Source organism: Amphiura filiformis, chromosome 14, assembly GCF_039555335.1.
Source record: "Amphiura filiformis chromosome 14, Afil_fr2py, whole genome shotgun sequence".
NCBI lineage: Eukaryota > Metazoa > Echinodermata > Ophiuroidea > Amphilepidida > Amphiuridae > Amphiura > Amphiura filiformis.
The window spans coordinates 22,262,796-22,281,895 of NC_092641.1; positions in this window are offsets into that span (position 1 = coordinate 22,262,796).

Consider the following 19,100-nt stretch of genomic DNA (forward strand, 5'->3'; position numbering starts at 1 on the left):
GCATTTCAAAAGAGGAAGTCACCCGCAAAAGTTCACTATTTTACTAATTTCTTGAAAATAAAAGAGCCAAAAACGTGCATTTCGGCTTGTTTTCTGACAATCAAGTCACAAAAATCAAAAGACTTGGAACAAGTCTAAACATTCAAAATTTGAGTATATGCCTAAATTTTTCTCCTATTTTCACTTGTTTGTGTTACTTTAATTAAATGCTTGCTTTATCTGCAAAAATTAGAATGCATAAATTAATCAAGTCTTTGGGCTTGATTGTCACAGCATACGAAAAACACCCTATAAACTCTTGGTTTTGGCCCTTATCTCCACAAAAATTGCCCAAATATTAAAATTTTACTTTATTGCTAGTTAGATTAGAATTTAGCTATGTTTCATTTGGCAAAACAAGATCCTATTTTTTAATCCCAAAAAGTTAGTGCTGTATTTTCTGGAATAGGGAGTAAAGCTACTGTTTTTCACGGTAGGGATTGGAGGTTGCGCTTTGATTTCGTTCCTTTAATCCTTGTGATCACCGTTTCTTTAATTCGCAACTGATTCCAACAAATGAGGTCTTTTAAAGAATCGGAGCAAAAAGGTATTGTTGACTGCTGGTTTTAATTTTGACATAAAAATTATTTGTAACAAAATGTACGGCAAAAGTGCATTTTACTGAAAATCCTTTGCTGTGTAGGCTAATCAGTTCTGGTGCAGTGCAGTTTGTTTGGACAGCCGTCGTTGGAAGTTGTTCCGAAGTCACAGCATACTTGTTTTTTTTTTTCCATCTTGCATGGTTGTTGAATGTTGCTTAAGTATCTAGTTTACCGGGCTGAGCTGCAAAAATGAATAATAACAATAATAATAATGATAATGATGATAATAATAACATTAATAATAATAATAATAATAATAATAACAACATTAATAATAATAATAATAATAATAATAATAATAATAATAATAATAATAATAATAATAACATTAATAATAATAATAATAATAATAATGATAATGATAATAATAATAATGATAATAATGATGATAATGATGCTAATAATAATAATAATAATAATAACAATAATAATAATAATATGAATGCTTATAGGTATCATTAATATGAAAATATATAGATCAATGTGAAAATTAATAACAAAAATTATGAAAATTGGTACATACAAAATACCAATATTTGTACCTATTGGCCCAAATTTGTTAAATAAAGTTGCGAAGAGAGTAAAATGACAATCAATGGAAATAATCGCTACTAGACAAAATTTGTGACATCAAACGTATGGACAAAATAACCTAAACATGGCACATGTCATCATATCAAAATTGAATGTAAAATAAAAACATATAAAGCAAAATAAATTATGTATCAATGATCATGACCCTTAACTGGTCAATAAAATTGTTCTCGTGCCAAGATTTCGAGGGACGGGAGGGGGGCAGAAATTAATTTATTTACATGTTGACTTAACCCCTAAAAGTTTTGCGGATTATTTTGTGCAGTTTAAAAGGGCATTTCGTGATCCACAGCCTCATCCCCCACTTTTCTCAAAAAAGGTTGAGATTTTTATATTACTGGAAACCTCTGGCTACATAATGTTTATGTTTTACAAAATATATCTTGCAGATTAATTCGTTTAGCAAAGATATCGTGAAATTTGAATTTTGTTCTGGTATACAACACATTGTGTATGGAGCAGTGTAATACACATCCCAGCAAACACAAAACGTTTTCGACATCATTCGCAAAAGGTTATAAAAGGTTGTCAGAAAACGTTTAAATGTCGGGTTATATAAAGGGTACATTAATGGTATAAAACGTTTTCATAACATTAAATAACATTTTGTTGGTAATTTAGTGCACAGCAAACACAAATGTTTTACAGAAAACATTTAAATGTCGGGTTATATAAAGGGTATAAAACGTTTTAATAACATTCCAAAAACATTTTTGAAAACTTGGTACAAATCATTCTAAACAGAATGTTATATTAAAATAAAAAAATATTTTGCAAAAAATGTTTGCCCAAAACATTAACTATAACGTTTTTAAAATGTTTTCACGACCTTTATATAACCCGACATTTAAATGTTATTAAAACGTTTTGTATAACTCCTTTAACATGGAAAAAGCGGTGTTCTTGTAATGTTGTTTTGTTGCAATTATCAAATTTGGACCGTGTTGGATTCATTTTAATAAAATTTTCGATTGGGGTGGGGTGAGAGAGAGGTGAGGTGAGGCGAGCCGTACCCACTGGCACGGTATTTGTAGAAAAAACAGCATTTTCCAGAGATAATTTCCTTTTAATGTCTAATTTTCTATTATAATCGTAATAATTATACGTTTTCTCTCCAGTGATATCAAAATAAGTACATTCCCCATATAGTCCTAATGTATGACAGCATAATTTGAGCGTGTTCTCGCAATAGTGGGGAATTCTGGCTATATGCGAAAATATAATATTTGATTTTTGGCTCCAAATTCTACCAAAAACACATGCGATTTTCACCGACTGCAACCCGCAGGAAAATTTGCATAAAACCGTTTCCGCGTACCGTTTTTCCTAAGCCTTTTAAAGCGTCTTATTCAAAAGGCGCCCCATGAATGTGTGTCAAAAATCGCTTGACCACTCTCGGCTTGCCAACAATTGAATACATGAATACAAAAGCCACCTAAGTCCATGCGAAGTTATTTTGAGAGAAAAACCCGTGTATCATTTTAATTCCTTCAGTTAGATTTACCTGGTCAATATGGTAAGTTTTACGTGCAAATGAGTGGATTAACCTGTATTAGGTATGACGATTAGCATTTCAGGGACTTCGTGGGGTTCATTTTAAATTTTTGAATCATATACAAAGACAACAATGTTAGAATGAGATTACCACTAGTAAGATAATACAAAATAAAGCACACAGGTATGTATAATGTTGATAAGCATTCTGCCATGTAATATAAACCACACACATTCCTTTATTAAACCCATTTTTTGTTCAAAAGTCATTCTCTAGCAATGAATGTGTTACAAGTGGACTTTTATACATACTGGATTTCAATCAATGTGTTACAAGACTCAAATCATGGAATTGGGTGATTCTTTCATACATGCTATTTTTCACATGCCCAATAGACACAGAGAATGAATTTGAGTTGTTCTTTCATGCATTTGACAGGCCTATGTATAGCAACAATTTCCCATGCTTAACTCAATTTGGCCAAAGTATGGACTTAGGTGGCTTTTGTATTCATATATTCAATTGCTTGCCCCCTCCCCCGCACATTTTCCCCCACCCCCTAAATTTTACCCTCCTACTATAGGGCTCATAATTATTGCATGAAAGGAAATGTCTATTTCAACCTAACCAGTCGATATCTCTGGCAATAATTTTGCAACACTAAAATGAAAATCATAGATATAGAACCTCCCCCCCCCCCATGGACACTCAAAATACATTATATCATAACAACTCGAGAGTTAGCATATCTGATTACTATCGAGCGGTTTTGAAAACATGAAACTGTACCAAAATCCGGCGCTTTACCAACTGAGCTAATGGGGTTGAGACACACATTTGCAGGTTTACTTGTTCGGATATAACTATGTGTATCGATGATTTGCTCAAAACCCTTTACACTTGTGGATGGGGCTCTTCATGTTTACATGTTTTAAAAGCGCTCGATAGTAAGCACATATGCTAACTATCGAGTTTTTACGGTAGGCCTATCATTAGATTTATACAATTTACTTAGAGTACTTAGAGAGGCCACATTCTGTCTATCTGCTCTATAGTTAGGTTTGCATCAGTTTTAGACAATTAAATGTGCCAGCCGCGCCAATTAACCATAAGAGTCTCTTCTTTCTGATTAACCCGACTGGCATTTCTGAGATATTTGGGTTGAAAATGCAGTTTTTGTGATTTTTTTTTTCATTTTTTTTACCAAATTATGCCAATTATTAAAACAGATATAACTTTGAAAGAAGTAGTATATGAAGAATACGTCACATGTTTGTTAACACAAACATTTCGTTATAACTTGATGCAAATGATGATTTTGTTCAATTTTGACCAAAAAAGTTAATTTTACATAATTTTAAAAAATCGATTAAAAAAATATACCATCAATGCATTGACATGAATGTGTACATCAAAAGTCAATCATGACATCTTCCTGAAACTAAAGGTTTTTGACCTATGACTGCTTGAAAATCAAAGGTCAACATAAAATGGTCGTTTTTGGCATTTTTGCCGTAAAATCCGACTAAAATATGGCAGGAAATGTGGTTGCTATGGTAATACTGACCGACCTGTGACTCCTGCATCTATCCTGAAATTGTGGTTACTACTAGTTCATAAAAATAATATTAGTTGCAATAAAAACTTTTGTATACGAGGGTCAGTCAGTATCCAGCTAACACAAAAAATGTTTTAAAAAACGTTTTAAATGAGTTATATTTTGGCTTTTGGTTTAGTGAAAAACGTTTTAATAACATTAAAATGTCGGGTTATATAAAGGTCATGATAACGTTTTAAAACGTTTTGTATGAAAACACACTACAACAATATTTTCAAAAAATGTTATTGTAAACTATTTTTGCAAACATTTTTGCCAAATATTGTTTATACCCTTTATATAACCCGACATTTAAACGTTTTCTGTAACACATTTTTGTTTGCTGAGCAGTAGATTATCAAAAAATGTTTTTTAAGGTTATGAAAATGTTTTATACTCTTAATATACCCTTTATATAACCCGATATTTAAACGTTTTCTGACAACCTTTTATAACCTTTTGCGAATGATGTCGAAAACGTTTTGTGTTTGCTGGGTATTTATTTATTTATTTCAATTTATTCACACATGATTTCACATATATATAGATAACAATATTTCCAAAATCATATATATATATATATATAATATGTATTATATACAAAATTTAAGCATCAATAACAAAAACAAATTTAATTAAGTTGGTAACATAATAAAATGTATCTGAAGGATAATACAGAATTAAATGGTTATATTACAAATCACAATCGCAATTTCCGAAATTATATATAGTAGGACAAATTTATATAAAAATATTTACACCGCAAGATTATGATTAAATAGCAATTCAATTAATGATACAAATTTAATTTGTACAAAAAGTTAATTAAAGTACCAGTAACTCAGTAGATTTTGAAAACGAAAGAGAATAATATGAAAGGGTGAAAAAAAACCATGTGAAGGAGAGGCCAAATAAGCCCAAAGGGCTTTAAGGCTGGTCCCACCTTAGCAAATTTGAAAGTGAAATATTAGAATAGGGAGGGGGTGAACATGACAAGACAGAACAGTACAAGACAGGACAAGACGAGACAGGGCAGGGCGGGAAAGGATCAATCAGGACAGGGATAATACAATGCAGTACCAGTCAAAAACCAAAAAGTTGACAATGTAGTGGATCGATTTCAAATAGGCCTATTTAAAATAAGCGCACGTGCACGGTACCGAGGCCTATAGCCAAAACCAACATCGGGATTTGACGGCAGTATTTGTTTAAAACATATTGAACTATTTATAAGATGAAAGAAAATGATATATGATACTTGAAAATTATATAATAGGTTTATTTTATTTAGATAAGTACTTTTTAATCAGGCGGTCCTTCAAGCTAGTTTTGAAGCTTAATATATTCTTTGAGTTTATTATATCTTTGTTTAATCCATTCCAGGTTTTAGGTCCAGATACTTTAATCGAGTATTTGATTAAATTAGATGTGTGTTTAACTGTAGTAAAATGCTCAGCATGTCTAGTGTTGTAGTTGTGAATGTCACTGTGTTTTAAAAGAAAGTTGGAGAATGATTTTGGAAGGGTTTTGTTCTCATAGCGGTACATAAAGAGACCTGTTTGTAATTTATTTATGTCAAAGATATTTAGTGTTTTAAAATTATGGAAAATTTGCTTTGTGTGGGATAGGTAACCAGAGTTGTTAATGATACGGATTGCTCTTTTTTGGAGTTTAAATAGTTTGTCCAATTTTGTAGAATTAGGAGAAGTCCATGGACAGTGGTTAAGGTCAAGGGTGTTGTCAGATATCGCCCATGCTATGTTGCTGTAGGATATGTAAGGCAGGATTAAGGTGTTGTAGAGTGAGAATAGTATATGTGTGGGTAAATGTGACGAAGTTTTCTAAGAATCCTGATGTTCCTAGAAATTTGATTTGTAATTTTGTGGATGTGGTCTTTCCAGGAAAGATTTTTGTCAATTATTACACCTAGAAATTTTGTGTTATCTACAGGATGAATTGCAACGTTGTCTATCATAATGTGTGTTGGTGAAGTGGCGTGCTTTTGCTTTCGTTTTTGTTTGGTGAAATGGATGTAGTTAGTTTTGCTGACATTTAGGGATAGTTTGTTGGATTTGAACCAGTTTGAGACATTGACTAATTCTACGTTGAATGTGTTTATGAGAGTGTTAAGGTTTGGGTGAGATAAGAAGATGTTCGTATCATCGGCGAAAAGGACAAAAGAGAGGATTTTGGATGAAGTGGGGATATCATTAACATAAAGAAGGAAGAGCAAGGGACCCAGGATAGAGCCTTGAGGAATACCACAAGAGACTGGAAGAAGATCAGAGAAATGTGAGTCAAAGGACGTGAATTGATATCTGTTACACAGATAGCTAGAGAGAAGATTAAGGGCTGTTCCACGAATACCATAGTATTGGAGTTTGGTAAGAAGAATGTTGTGATTGATGGTATCAAAGGCTTTGGAGAGGTCGAGGAATATGCCAATAGTGTGATGATTAAGAGCAAGAGAGGAGGAAATATTGTTGTAGATATCTAGAAGAGCAAGATCAGTGGAATGCTGTTTGCGAAAGCCATATTGATTGTTGTGAAGAATATGAAAGTGAGAGAGAAATTTATCAATCCTATTGTAAATGATGCGTTCAAGGATCTTGGAAAAGCATGGTAGAAGAGAAATGGGACGATAATTAGAGAAGGTGTGGGGGTCGCCTTTTTGAAGACAGGGATGACTTTCGCAATCTTGAGGGCTGAAGGGAAGACACCTGTAGAAAGGGATTGGTTGAAAATGTGGGCTAGGGGTTTGGAGATAAGGGGAATGATATGTTTAACAATGGTTGGGCTGATGTCATCGTAGCCGGAACTCTTGCCATTCTTAAACTTCTTAACAATGTCTAGGATTTCCCTTTCGTGGGTGGGATTGAGGAAGATGGAGTTAGTGTGTGGGTCCTTAAGGAAATCAGAGAAGGAAGAGGAGAATGAATGTTTGAAGCAAGTTTAGGACCTATTTCAGCAAAAAAAGAATTAAACTTTGTGGAAATGTTACCGGGGTCGGAGATTTTTGAGGTACCATCAAAAAATAGGAGGGGGTTTTCAATTTAGTTGTTTTGCCAAGAACGTTATTTATTGTTTGCCATGTGTTTTTGATATTATATTTATAAGTGTTAAATTTATTTGAATAATAATTCTTACAGGAAATCTTAATCAGATGAGTTAATTTGTTTCTATATTTGACGTATTTAGTTTTATTTATTTCATTAGGGTATTTAATGAACGACTTGTAGAGTTTATTCCTAGTTTTAATGGATTTGATAATTCCCGCAGTGATCCAGGGTTTACATTGCTGGCGCTTTTTGATTTTTTTCTTAACTTTGGGGAAGTGTTTATCATATATATTAGTAAATTTATCTATGAAGACGTTATAGGATTGATCAGTAGATTGGATATTTAGGACTTCGTCCCAACAATTGGTTTGATTTAGTTCAGACGTGAAAGATGTTATTGTGGTCTTAGTTATATTTCTTTTAGTATAGTAGCGATTGACTTTAGAATTAGGTACATTATTTTTATCGTTATTTATTATTTGGAATACAGGAAAGTGATCAGTGACGTCGCTAAATAGGATACCAGGTGTTATTTTATGATTCAAAATATTACAAAAGATATTATCGATTAGAGATGATTTCTTAGTGGTTACACGGGTTGGTTTATCGATTAGTGGATAAAATGAGGAGGCATACAGTGTGTTGAGGAAATCATTTGAAACTGAGTGAGTGGATGTATTTAGTAAATCAAGGTTGAATTCACCACAAATGAAGGTTGGGAGGTGTTCTCTATTGATCAAGTTGATGGTAGTAGACAAATTAGTGATGAAGGATTGAGCACATCAGTGAGGAGGTCTATAAATGACTCCAATTGTGGTATTTTTAGTCTCACTTTCGATTTCAATGAAAATTGACTCGTAATCTTGACTAGGGATTAGATTTAGATCATCACGAACCTTAAAGTTGAGATCGTCAGATATGTACAACCCTACCCCACCTCCTCTTTTCCCAACTCTGTTGAAATGAGCAATATTATAACCATCAATGTTGATAAGAGGCGGTAGGGCATTGTTATCATTGAGCCAGGACTCACTGAATGCGATAAGTGGGAATTTATGATTAAGTGTTTTTAAATAATCAGTGATATTATCAAGGTTTTTATTTAAACTGCGGGAATTGAAGTGAATTAAACTTAGATTAGAGTTATTAAGATGTTTAGTGCGTTCATTAAATGTGTCACTACAGTAATAGTTACATTTATCGTTATTATTATTAACTTCATAATTTTTATTTAGTTCGTCATCTTTATCATTATTGTCGTTTAGATCAAAGGGCTTTATGTTAAGTTTTTGAAGATATGTAAAGGAAACAGTATGATCATGATTTAGCTGATTAATTTCATGCAAAAATTCTGCATCGTCAATGATATGATTAAAGGGTAAAATCGATCCAATACAGTATTTACAGTACCAGGGTTTGGAGATGAGAGTGTGATTCTCATCAAGGATTTTAAACAATGATCGTGAATTGATTGGTTACCACAGATGGCACAGTTGGTGGAGTTGTCCTTAGATCCTGAAAAATGTTTACAACAATGGGAACACAGCATGGGGAACATATAAATACACTTAGAAAATACACTTACAAATAAGCTTAAATGATATAGGAAAATACCAAAAGGGATACTAAATCCAAGCGAAGCAGAGCAAAAAATCATTTATGGGGAAACAGAAAAAGTCAATTAGGCCCATATCGTGCTTAGTTATCAAGGCAATCGCAAATTGGCGCATGGGTGAACAGAAGGGATTACACGCGCGAAACATGAATGCATGCAGAATACATGACTGGTGATTATGCCCTGGTACACTAACACAATATGAGCTAAAAGAAAAGTATTAAAATGATACAAAGTACGGCAATTAGAGAGTATTATGCTAGTTGACAAACATAGCTACATGTTGGCAAAGTGGATTACGACCAAAGCATATTGAACGCTAGCATAAGAATCAATAAAAACAACCAGTCATGTGTTCAGTCAAAAAAGCATACACAATAGAAACTTTGAATACGGTAACATGAAAATTCAGATTGATGATAATTGCTGAAGTCAATAAACACAGTAGGAAAGTACATCATGGATACATGCATATTATTTGGATTGTAAACAATATGTCAGAAATGAGAAACTAACGGTATACTCAGTGCATGAGTATGTAATAAGAGTTGGCTTGTGACGCCATTATATGGATTGTTTAGCATTTCTCAATGATCACATAAACACCGTACCTTTGTCTTTCAAACAACACATGTAAAAAGTATACCACACATATGATTACGTAACAGCATTAGCATAAAATGGTCTAAGGACACGGCCAAATCACGCAAAAAGGCGGGCCTTTTAAATTACAGCCAAGGCATGTGTTTAAAATGTCCGAGAACAGCAAACGTACAAATGCATATGGCTAGTTTTGGGTCCTCAGTAAACACTATAGGTCCTCAGTTTTTGGTAAAAGATGAGGCTTGCCATTAAACTTGGGTGAAAATGGGACGCCTGGGAACTTCAACAAATTTAGGGCTTGAATGGGGGCAGCATTTATATTGGCGAAAATAAAAAAGTAGTTATTACAAATGACATTAATTATCTCCAAAATGAAACAGATTAAAATATAATGACTGGTCACGTGTGAGAGCTGGCACTCAGTACCATGATAAACTGGTGCAAAGCAAACAACAATCTGCGCATGCGTATGTAGGATGACCGATACAACATGCTGGAAATGCACGAAAATTTCAAAAATTCATGTAAATAGGGTCTAACATATTACAAAATGCTATGTAAAATTTTAATTTTAATATTCGTATAAATTTTTATGGATGATCGCAGATGAAATCGACCAACTTTTTGAAGGTGTTTTTACTGTAAATATATCTGTCCAAAATCAAATTTAACCATGCACGTGTGTATGCAGTGGGCGGGCAGTGGTGTCATGTTCACTCACACAGCTGTGCTAACCGCAAGACTTAAATCATCCTCTGGGATGATCGCAACCTCAAATAAACAGCAACGTTTTAAAAATAAAATTCTCATTCAAACGATGGCCTCTGTCTCTGTACCACTACTTTTTGTATGAATGTAACTAGCTAAAAATCATACCTGACCTGACCCACTTAATTGCCCCCTATCACAAACAATGCTGGATCCATGCCGTGTTCTAAATACATGAGCTTGGAGATTGACGGCAGTATATAAAGAAGTTAATGGGGATGTTTCGCTTTGCCCCGTGGTCCACTTTGCCCCGGTCTCCCCTATTCATATGTTGCCAATTTGATTTAAAGCTAATTTGAAACTTGGGCCTAATATTATTTTTAGTTTAACTAATAGGCAACTTAACTTTGGAAACCAAATACAAATTTTCAGACAAATAATGACTCAGAACCGCAACATCGTTGCAAGCTTGTAAAAAAGAATTCGGGAAAAATGTTTAAAAACGGCCAAATTTTGTTATCTATAAACATAGGCGTAGATCCCGGGGGAAGGGGGATAAATCCTCCTAATATTTTGATATGGGGACGGGCCATACAATCATCCCCCATGTTGACGCCTGTATGAGGGTTTCTGACCAAATTAACCTCATACAAGCTGTATCAAAATGATTGGTACCCATCAGTTTCCAGTGATAATGGATGAGTCGGACACACAAAATTTCAACACATGATCCACATAATTTATAGATACATTGTATAGCAAGTCATAAACTATGTATTCTGGACATTTCAAGAGAATCCAATGTTAGATGTGGAAGATGCAGACTGTTCAATAAACATCAAAATTGATGGGTACCACTCATTTTGATACATCCTGTATTTGGCCATAGCCTAAAAGTGCCAATTTTTTCGCGCTTCACGCGAATTTATTCCACTGTTGCGCCATATTTCACCAATTTAGCTTCAATATGCCAAAAATGCGCATTTCTACAATGGGCTATTCCAGAAAATAGATGCACACCCTATTCGCTACTTGCACGGTTCCGCCATTATGCACTATGTGCGGGAGAGCCTCGAACTGGCAGCATACATGAAAGGAAGAATTATGTAACCTTACACAGAACGTTATGACTAGTTCAATTCCCATTCATGTATGCTGCCAGTTCGAGGCTCTCCCGCACATAGTGCATAATGGCGGAACCGTGCAAGTAGCGAATAGAGGAGTTCGGATTTCCGGACTTTTTGTCCAATTGTGACTGTTGGAAATCCAGACTTTTAAAGTGTCCAAATCCAGCAGAAAAATAGTTCAAAATCAAAAATCCTCAATTTGATAGCACATTTTGGACATTTCCGTTACGGTTTTATTTTTCCTTCATTTTATTGGATTTCCAGGCTTTTTCAAGTGGCATTTGCAACTGGAATTCCAGTCGTTTTCAGAAAGCAGACCTGGAAATCCAGACATTTCTTTTATTGAAAAGTTACTCCTCTATAGGGGGTGTGCACGTATTTTCAGGAATAGGCCCTAGCCCAATAAACTTATGTCGCCAAAAGGTGATATTTCAAGAAATGTTTTCCAATCCAATAGAGGGCACGGTGGCTCAGTGGTTACGGCCTTGGACTCATAATCTGAGAGCTTGCTTGACGTGCGTGGGTTCGAGTCCCCGTCCCGCCACCGTGTTTCGCCCTTGGGCAAGGCGCTTTGTCCCGCTTGCCTCACCCCACCCAGGTACAATGGGAAGCTGTTAGGGGTAGTCACAGTCGTTGTACTGATGAACCCTGCGCCATTTGTAGGCAGCAAACGTGGTTCCGACATATTCTAATAACGGCGGAATAAATGTAAAGCGCTTTGAGGCTGTTTACTGCATAAAGCGCTATATAAATATCTACATTTATTTATTTTATTTTTTGTGATTTTTAAACGATATTCACTGTTAGAATTAATTAGTCAAAAAAGTGGTCTAATTTTTTTTAATTAAAAAAAATTCTGCTGAAATTGTGTACTTGTAATGGCAAAGAATATTAATAACATTTCACATCAATTTGCATCATTTTACAATATTTGTCAATTTGTACGAAATATCAAATTGCATGACTAATCGTTGACTTCGTGATTCACGTAAATGGCTAATTTTAAACCCTCGGGCACCCCAGGATGGCCCACCAATTGTTTTTTTTTCATCCTCAACCAATGGTACCGTTTGTAAGTAAGCTTAGCGGACTCGTCGCAAGTTATGAACGATTTTGAGACTTACGAAGCTTCATAAAGTGAAATGGATCTGGAAACGAGTTTATGTTTCAGAGAGACAAAAAGAGAAACATCAAATGTTTTTATCAGTAGTCTGTAGCCTAAGGAGCCTGCTGTGCAATAATTATGTGCCCCTCCCCCAGGGTGCTCAAATTTTCGAATTGCCCGACAAAAATCGCTAGCCCCCTCCCCCTCGGCCTGCCAAAAATCGCTTGCTACCCACTCTTGGTCCGCCAACCCCCCCTTTGAACATGCCAAATTTTTGGGATCCCAATTTGCAAACCGTTAAATGGTACTTTATAGATATATGTTGCCAGCGCAGCGAGCAGGAAAATTAGCATATTAAAACAGTTCCGTACTGTTTTCCTCATGAATGTGTGCCAAAATCGCTTTCCCCCACCCTCTTGGCTTGCCAAAACTTGCTTCCCCCCCACCCCAAGGGGGCATTCCCCATCCCCCACTTTTGAAGCAAAAAAACCCCAAATTACGTAAATTTAGAGTAAAACTCCCCCCGATAGATAGATAGTCTTACCTTATTCTTCTTACCCCACCCTCTTGGCTTGCCAAAATTGTTCCCCACCCCCCCCACAATTTTACCAGGGCTCATAATTATTGCACAGCCCCTAAGTATCTCTAAAAGACACTCCAACAACATCATAGTAATCAAAGAAAGGGGTAAAAGGAAATAGGGGGGAAATGCTAATTTGCGTTAAACAAAAATGGCCGCTTATGTAGTGCTCAAATTTCAAAATTTGTCTCTTCTTGGTAAAACACATGCCAATGTATTCCTCTCATTATTAGGATTTAGAAAAAGTTTAGTTTGATATATTTTATGTGTGTTAACGAAATATTTGGCAAAAGTTTTTGTAACAAATATTTTTGAATAACATTTTGTTGTTAGTGTGTTTCATATGTTTCATTACCTTTACAACTGGAAATTTACCAGGATTCGGTTTTTGCCGGCAAAAACTGGCAAAAACTCACTTATAGTCACTCAAATATTAAAAAGTAACACAGAAAGCTCATAAACAGTAACACAAAACTTTTAATGAATCATATAACATATTTTTTGTCTCATCAAGTCCTTAAAATTAAAAAGTTTTGAATTTGATATATGCCACATTTCAGCTAAACGCACTTGAGCAATGAAAACGCATGCCTTTAATTTCTTAATTTGTTACTTATAATTACAGAACCTGGCCTTGTTACACTCAGGCAATTATTTTTGTAACATTACTTAATAATTTGTTTTGAGATGAAAAAACTTTACTATCAAGCACTTTTTTAGTTTTTGCCGGCAAAAACTGTTTTTGCCAAGCGGTTAAAACCGTGGTTAAAACCGCGGTTTTTTCCACCTGCGGCAAAAACCTGCGAACCCTGAAATTTACTGTTATTAAAACATTTTAAACAAAACCCAAACCCAAAACATAACCAGTTTAGGCCTAATACCTTTTAAAAACGTTTTGTGTTTGCTGGGATGATTCAATGGGCTTTGACTTTTTTGCCCTGTTACCCCGGTAACAAAACACCATGAGATAAGCCAAACTATACTTTGGATAAAATGTGGGTTTTTAAAATATTTGTTGGAAACCTCTTTACGTTTTCTTGCAATCTTTTCTGACTTTTTGCTAGTGGCGCTAAAGTAGCTTTTTTGTACTTTTTTTAGCCCATTTTTAGGGGACAGGTAAATGGCGAGTTAAGAATGGGCGAGTTTGATGAAAAGCGAGTTAGATTGGCGAGTTACCCCCTGCAGATACGACAAGTCCCGTCGGCGAGTTAAGATTTACAATATAGGTCAAACTAGAATCATGTCGATGATGGTGATTATGATGATGATATTGATAATGAGTATAGATACAGTGGCGGCGCTACGGGGGGGCAAGGGGCATTCCCCATCCCCCACTTTTGAGGCAAAAAAACCCTCACAAATTTCACTTTTACGGCATTTTGCCCCTCCCCCCCCACCCCCACTGTTTAGATAGGCTTACCTTCCCCCCCACCCCCCACTGTTTAGATAGGCTTACCTTATTCTTCTGCCACTGCTTTCGTAGGGCATAGTCCTGCTTGGAGTTTAAAACTTTCACTGTCCTGTTTCGATGCAATAAATTACTTCATCAGCTAGAAGACTCAATCTTTACACTCCAAAATGCCTGAAATGAAACAACATTAAAAAAAATGGTGAACAAAATACATGATTCAACCGGTGATGCAATGGCAAGTCAACAATTTTTTTTCAAAAATTAATTTTCAGATCAATCATCCAAGTCTTCTTCTTCTTCTTCTTCTTCCTTAGTAGTAGGCCTACCAACTTCAGAATCCTGAATAATATCGTACTGCGGATGGGTGCACGCGCTAGTAGCTCAATCAAAGAGTAGTCAGCAAAATCAGGTGCAATTCAATATGTACAGTGATGTGCGATAAAAATAATTGGATGCTGGCTACTTGGTGGTGTCCCTTAATGCCAACTTGAAGGCATCAAGAGATCTGAAGTCTGCTGGATCCTTTTCTAGTTTATTCCAGTCTCGGCTTGAGCGTTGGAAGAAGGATGAGGCAAACTGTTGCGTGCTACAGTAAGGCAACCAGAACCTGGAGTTGTGACCTCTGGTGCGTGATTTCGCTTCTTGGAGGTAGTCTTTCCAGTCGATGTCTACCAAGTTGAACCTGATGCGATATAACATGGTTAATCTGTACTGAAGTCGCCTGTTTTTCAAGTGACGGCCACTGAAGGTCCTTGAGCAGGGATGTTACACTTGTGTGCCGATCGTAGCTGCCAGTGACATAGCGGGCGCTGCTGCGCTGGACCTGCTCTATCTTTTTGATGTTACGCTGGGTGGGGGTCCCAGGCTGCAGCAGCGTACTCCACAATCGGTCGAACGTATGTCATGTAGGTGGCTTCTTTAATCCTCCTGCTGCAGTGGTGAAAGTTGCGGCTCAAGAAGGCCCTGGTTGAATTGGCCTTCTTGCAGGTAACATCAGCGTGTTCGTTGAAAGAGAGCTTGGAGTCAATGGTCAATCCCAGGTACTTTGAAGACGGCACGACCTCCAAGCTCTCACCACGGATGGAGTATGTGGCACAGGTTGGTTTGCGCTTGTTGGTGACCCTAACAACCGTACACTTAGAAGGGTGGAATTTCATAAGCCAGGTTGATTCCCACCTCTGCAGGGCATCCAGGTCTTCTTGGAGGAGAGTGGCATCTCTGGCAGATTTTATTTGCTTGTAGAGAGCACAGTCATCTGCGAAGAGGCGGGCTGTTGAGTTCTTGACGCAGGCTGGGAGGTCATTAATATAGACCAGGAAGAGCAAAGGCCCTAGTACACTGCCTTGGGGCACGCCTGAGGTGACTTTGGTAGGACTGCTAGTTTTGCCGTCGACTACTACTTGTTGGGTGCGTCCACTGAGGAAATCCTGGATCCAGAGTAAAGTGCTGCCACGAATCCCATAGTGGTTGGCCTTATGGACAAGTAGACGGTAAAGTCATACTCTTTATACATTATACATAACGGCACCCCCCCATTCCAATTCTTGAAACAATTGCGAGCGGAGCGCGCGAACATTTGCACAAATGGGCCTACTAATTAATTTGGTTATAATGAAGTTGACTAATAATCTTATTGATCTTTCAAATGAAATGTGCGAATTCACGCGAAAATTTTGACTTTCATTGTTTGGGGCGCAGAATCGATGCTGAATTGGTCAATTCGGCTCCCCTCCCCATAAGGTGGCACGCAGGGTAGGCCTACGTGCCGCGTGCCGCCAACCCTGGCCCACTCCCCCGTCGCTCGCTATACCCCACTGAATAAAAATGAGATTCTGCTGCTGACGACGACAGATTTAGATAAATGATCACGTAATTAGGCCTATTCGATTACATTACACGTACGTTGATTGAAACGGTTGTGATCAACAAGTATAGTGAAAAGTTAAATTTACTTGTGACATAAAATACAAAACGTCAATAGTCGTTCCCCGTGATTGTGATCAAAGGCAATTTGAAAGAAAGCACTGGCCTTACCTATATTTGCGAAATTCAAGATTTTCAAGATCATCATTTGGTAAATACGTCATCATCAGCATCATACGAAGAACGAATGAATATTTCATTCTCAATATAGATGAAAAAGATTGATATTGGATCATAAGCGTCACACCATCAGCTACCATCCACTGCCCGTCCCACGTACCATCCAGTGTCACATCATTGATTGACTGAATTGAAATCGAAATGTTCCCGCGATTGAAAATCAGATGACAAAGACTTGTCACATGATAGGATAAGTCTCACAACTCTTGATCATTGAAGCAGACTACTAGTACGTATACAATCGTGTTTATTCCTCATAGGGTATAGGCTAACTTGTTAATGTAAGGGATCGGGATCCGGGAATGAGCGTTTTGAGCGTTTCGACAGTATTTTTTGTGGGACATGAGAACACATCAGACATATCAATCGCATTCTGAATACGAAGAATGTCTTTCTGATATCAAATAATTTACATTTTTTGAAATTCACGAAATAATACAAATTTTATGACAAATTATTAAAATTTGATATTTTTCACTTTTTTGATATATAACAGTCCTCGAAGTAAATTTGATAAATCTAATGACACATTCTTAAAGTGTATGTAGCTGGGAGGGAAGGCCGACGATCAATTGAAAATGTTGACCTTTCATATTGAAGATATGGATTTTTTCCAAAAAGACCTAATTTTTGTTGGTGTTTTGGGAAAAAAATCCATATCTTCAATACGAAAGGTCAAAATTGTTAATTGATCGCCGGCTTTTCATTCCACCTACATACACTTTAAGTATAAATCATGAGATTTATAAAGTTTACTTCGAGTACTGTTAAATATCAAAAATATCAAATTTTAATCATTTGCCATAAAATGTGTATTAGCCTATATTGCGAATTTTAAAAAAAATCAAAATTATCAGAAGGACATTCTTATATTCAGAATGCAATTCGATATGTCTGATGTGCTCTAATGTCCCACAATAAATACTGTCCAAACGTTCATACCCGGCACCCCTTAAGTAATTAAACGTCTAAAGTAGCCTATTCATTATTGTAATTATCTGCCAAGAAAATAAAACGTTGCTAGTTCACAAGCACTAAGGGTGTGGGGGTCGTCTGATGTATAATGAAAAAAAAATCAGGACCCCTTTCGAAACTAAATTATTTTCGCCCCCCCCCCCCGGCATGAAAAGTGTACTTAAACCCTATAGAAAATACATGTAGTATAGGCCTAAACTCATGTTCTACAAGAAAAATTTAGGTGATTTTAAGGTGACCCCCTTCCGGGAATACAAATTTTCAGGGGCCTCCTTTTGCATCAGCCCCCCCCTTACAAGTGCAAATGGTAATTGATCCTTCAACTGTTAAGCGTGACGCATGCATTTGCAATAATTTAAGATAAAATTAATAATTTTTGGGTAAAATTCATAGAGCAAAAGTCGTTATTTTATGGTAAAATTCATAATTTTGAGGTATATATAATTATAAGATTCATATAATTTTAGGCCTAGGGTACAATCCACAATGTAAGGTACCGTACAATTTATGTTAAATGCAGCTTCTGCCCGGATCACAGTCAACATCCGTCAAACACCAAAAGAATTTCAAGCATCAATTGGGTTCTTTGTAGAACCAAAAACAGTTCTGTAGCCAAGAAACAGGTTCTTTGTAGAACCTTAAGCTTGAAGAACCTTTAATGAATCTTAAAGAAAGAACCCTCAAAAGGTTCTTAGTAGAACAGAAAATCATGATTTTTAGTACCAAAAAGGGTTAACACTTCGTTTTACTTTTCTTAACTTTGTGATGAGTCCCTGAATGAATGAATTAGAATGTCGTGAGGCCTATTTAAATCTTTAAGGATCTTTATAGAACTTTTGAAGGTTCTTTTTAGAACCTTATTACTGCTTTGGGTTCTGCATACAGGACAAAAAAAGGTTCTAAGTTGAACCTTTTGTAGCAAGATTAAAGAGTGAGAGACTTTGGTGGGGGGGGCTGGCACTGAAATGTACGGAATCGAAACTTTTGACCCCCCCCCTTGAGAGAACCTGACACTTTTTGACCACAGATACTGGAATATCTGTGTTTTGATCCCCTCCATATGCGAAATGACTCGCCCCCCCCCCCTCTCCCTTCCCACTTGTAACGCTCATTAATTAAGAAGTAATGTCTCATGTATTAGACATGTAATGTACGGTAGCTAGGTGGCCTACCCAAAATTCACACTAGTAATATTATCTCATCCCAAAATGCATTAGGATAGGCCAGGCCCGTACGCAGGATTTTTTTGGGGGGGGTGCTGATTTTGAAAAAGTGGACTTTTTTCCAAAGGGGGGCGATTTTGTAAAAGTGGACTTTTCCCCAAAATTTGGACCTTTTTGACCAAAAACCTGATTTTTTGGCTCGCTACGCTCGCAAATTCTTACATTTTGGGACTTTTTGTATACTTTTGCAAATTTGGGGAGGTGCGGTCGCACCCCCCGCACCCCCCCTGCGTACGGGCCTGGGATAGGCCTATTCGCTACTTG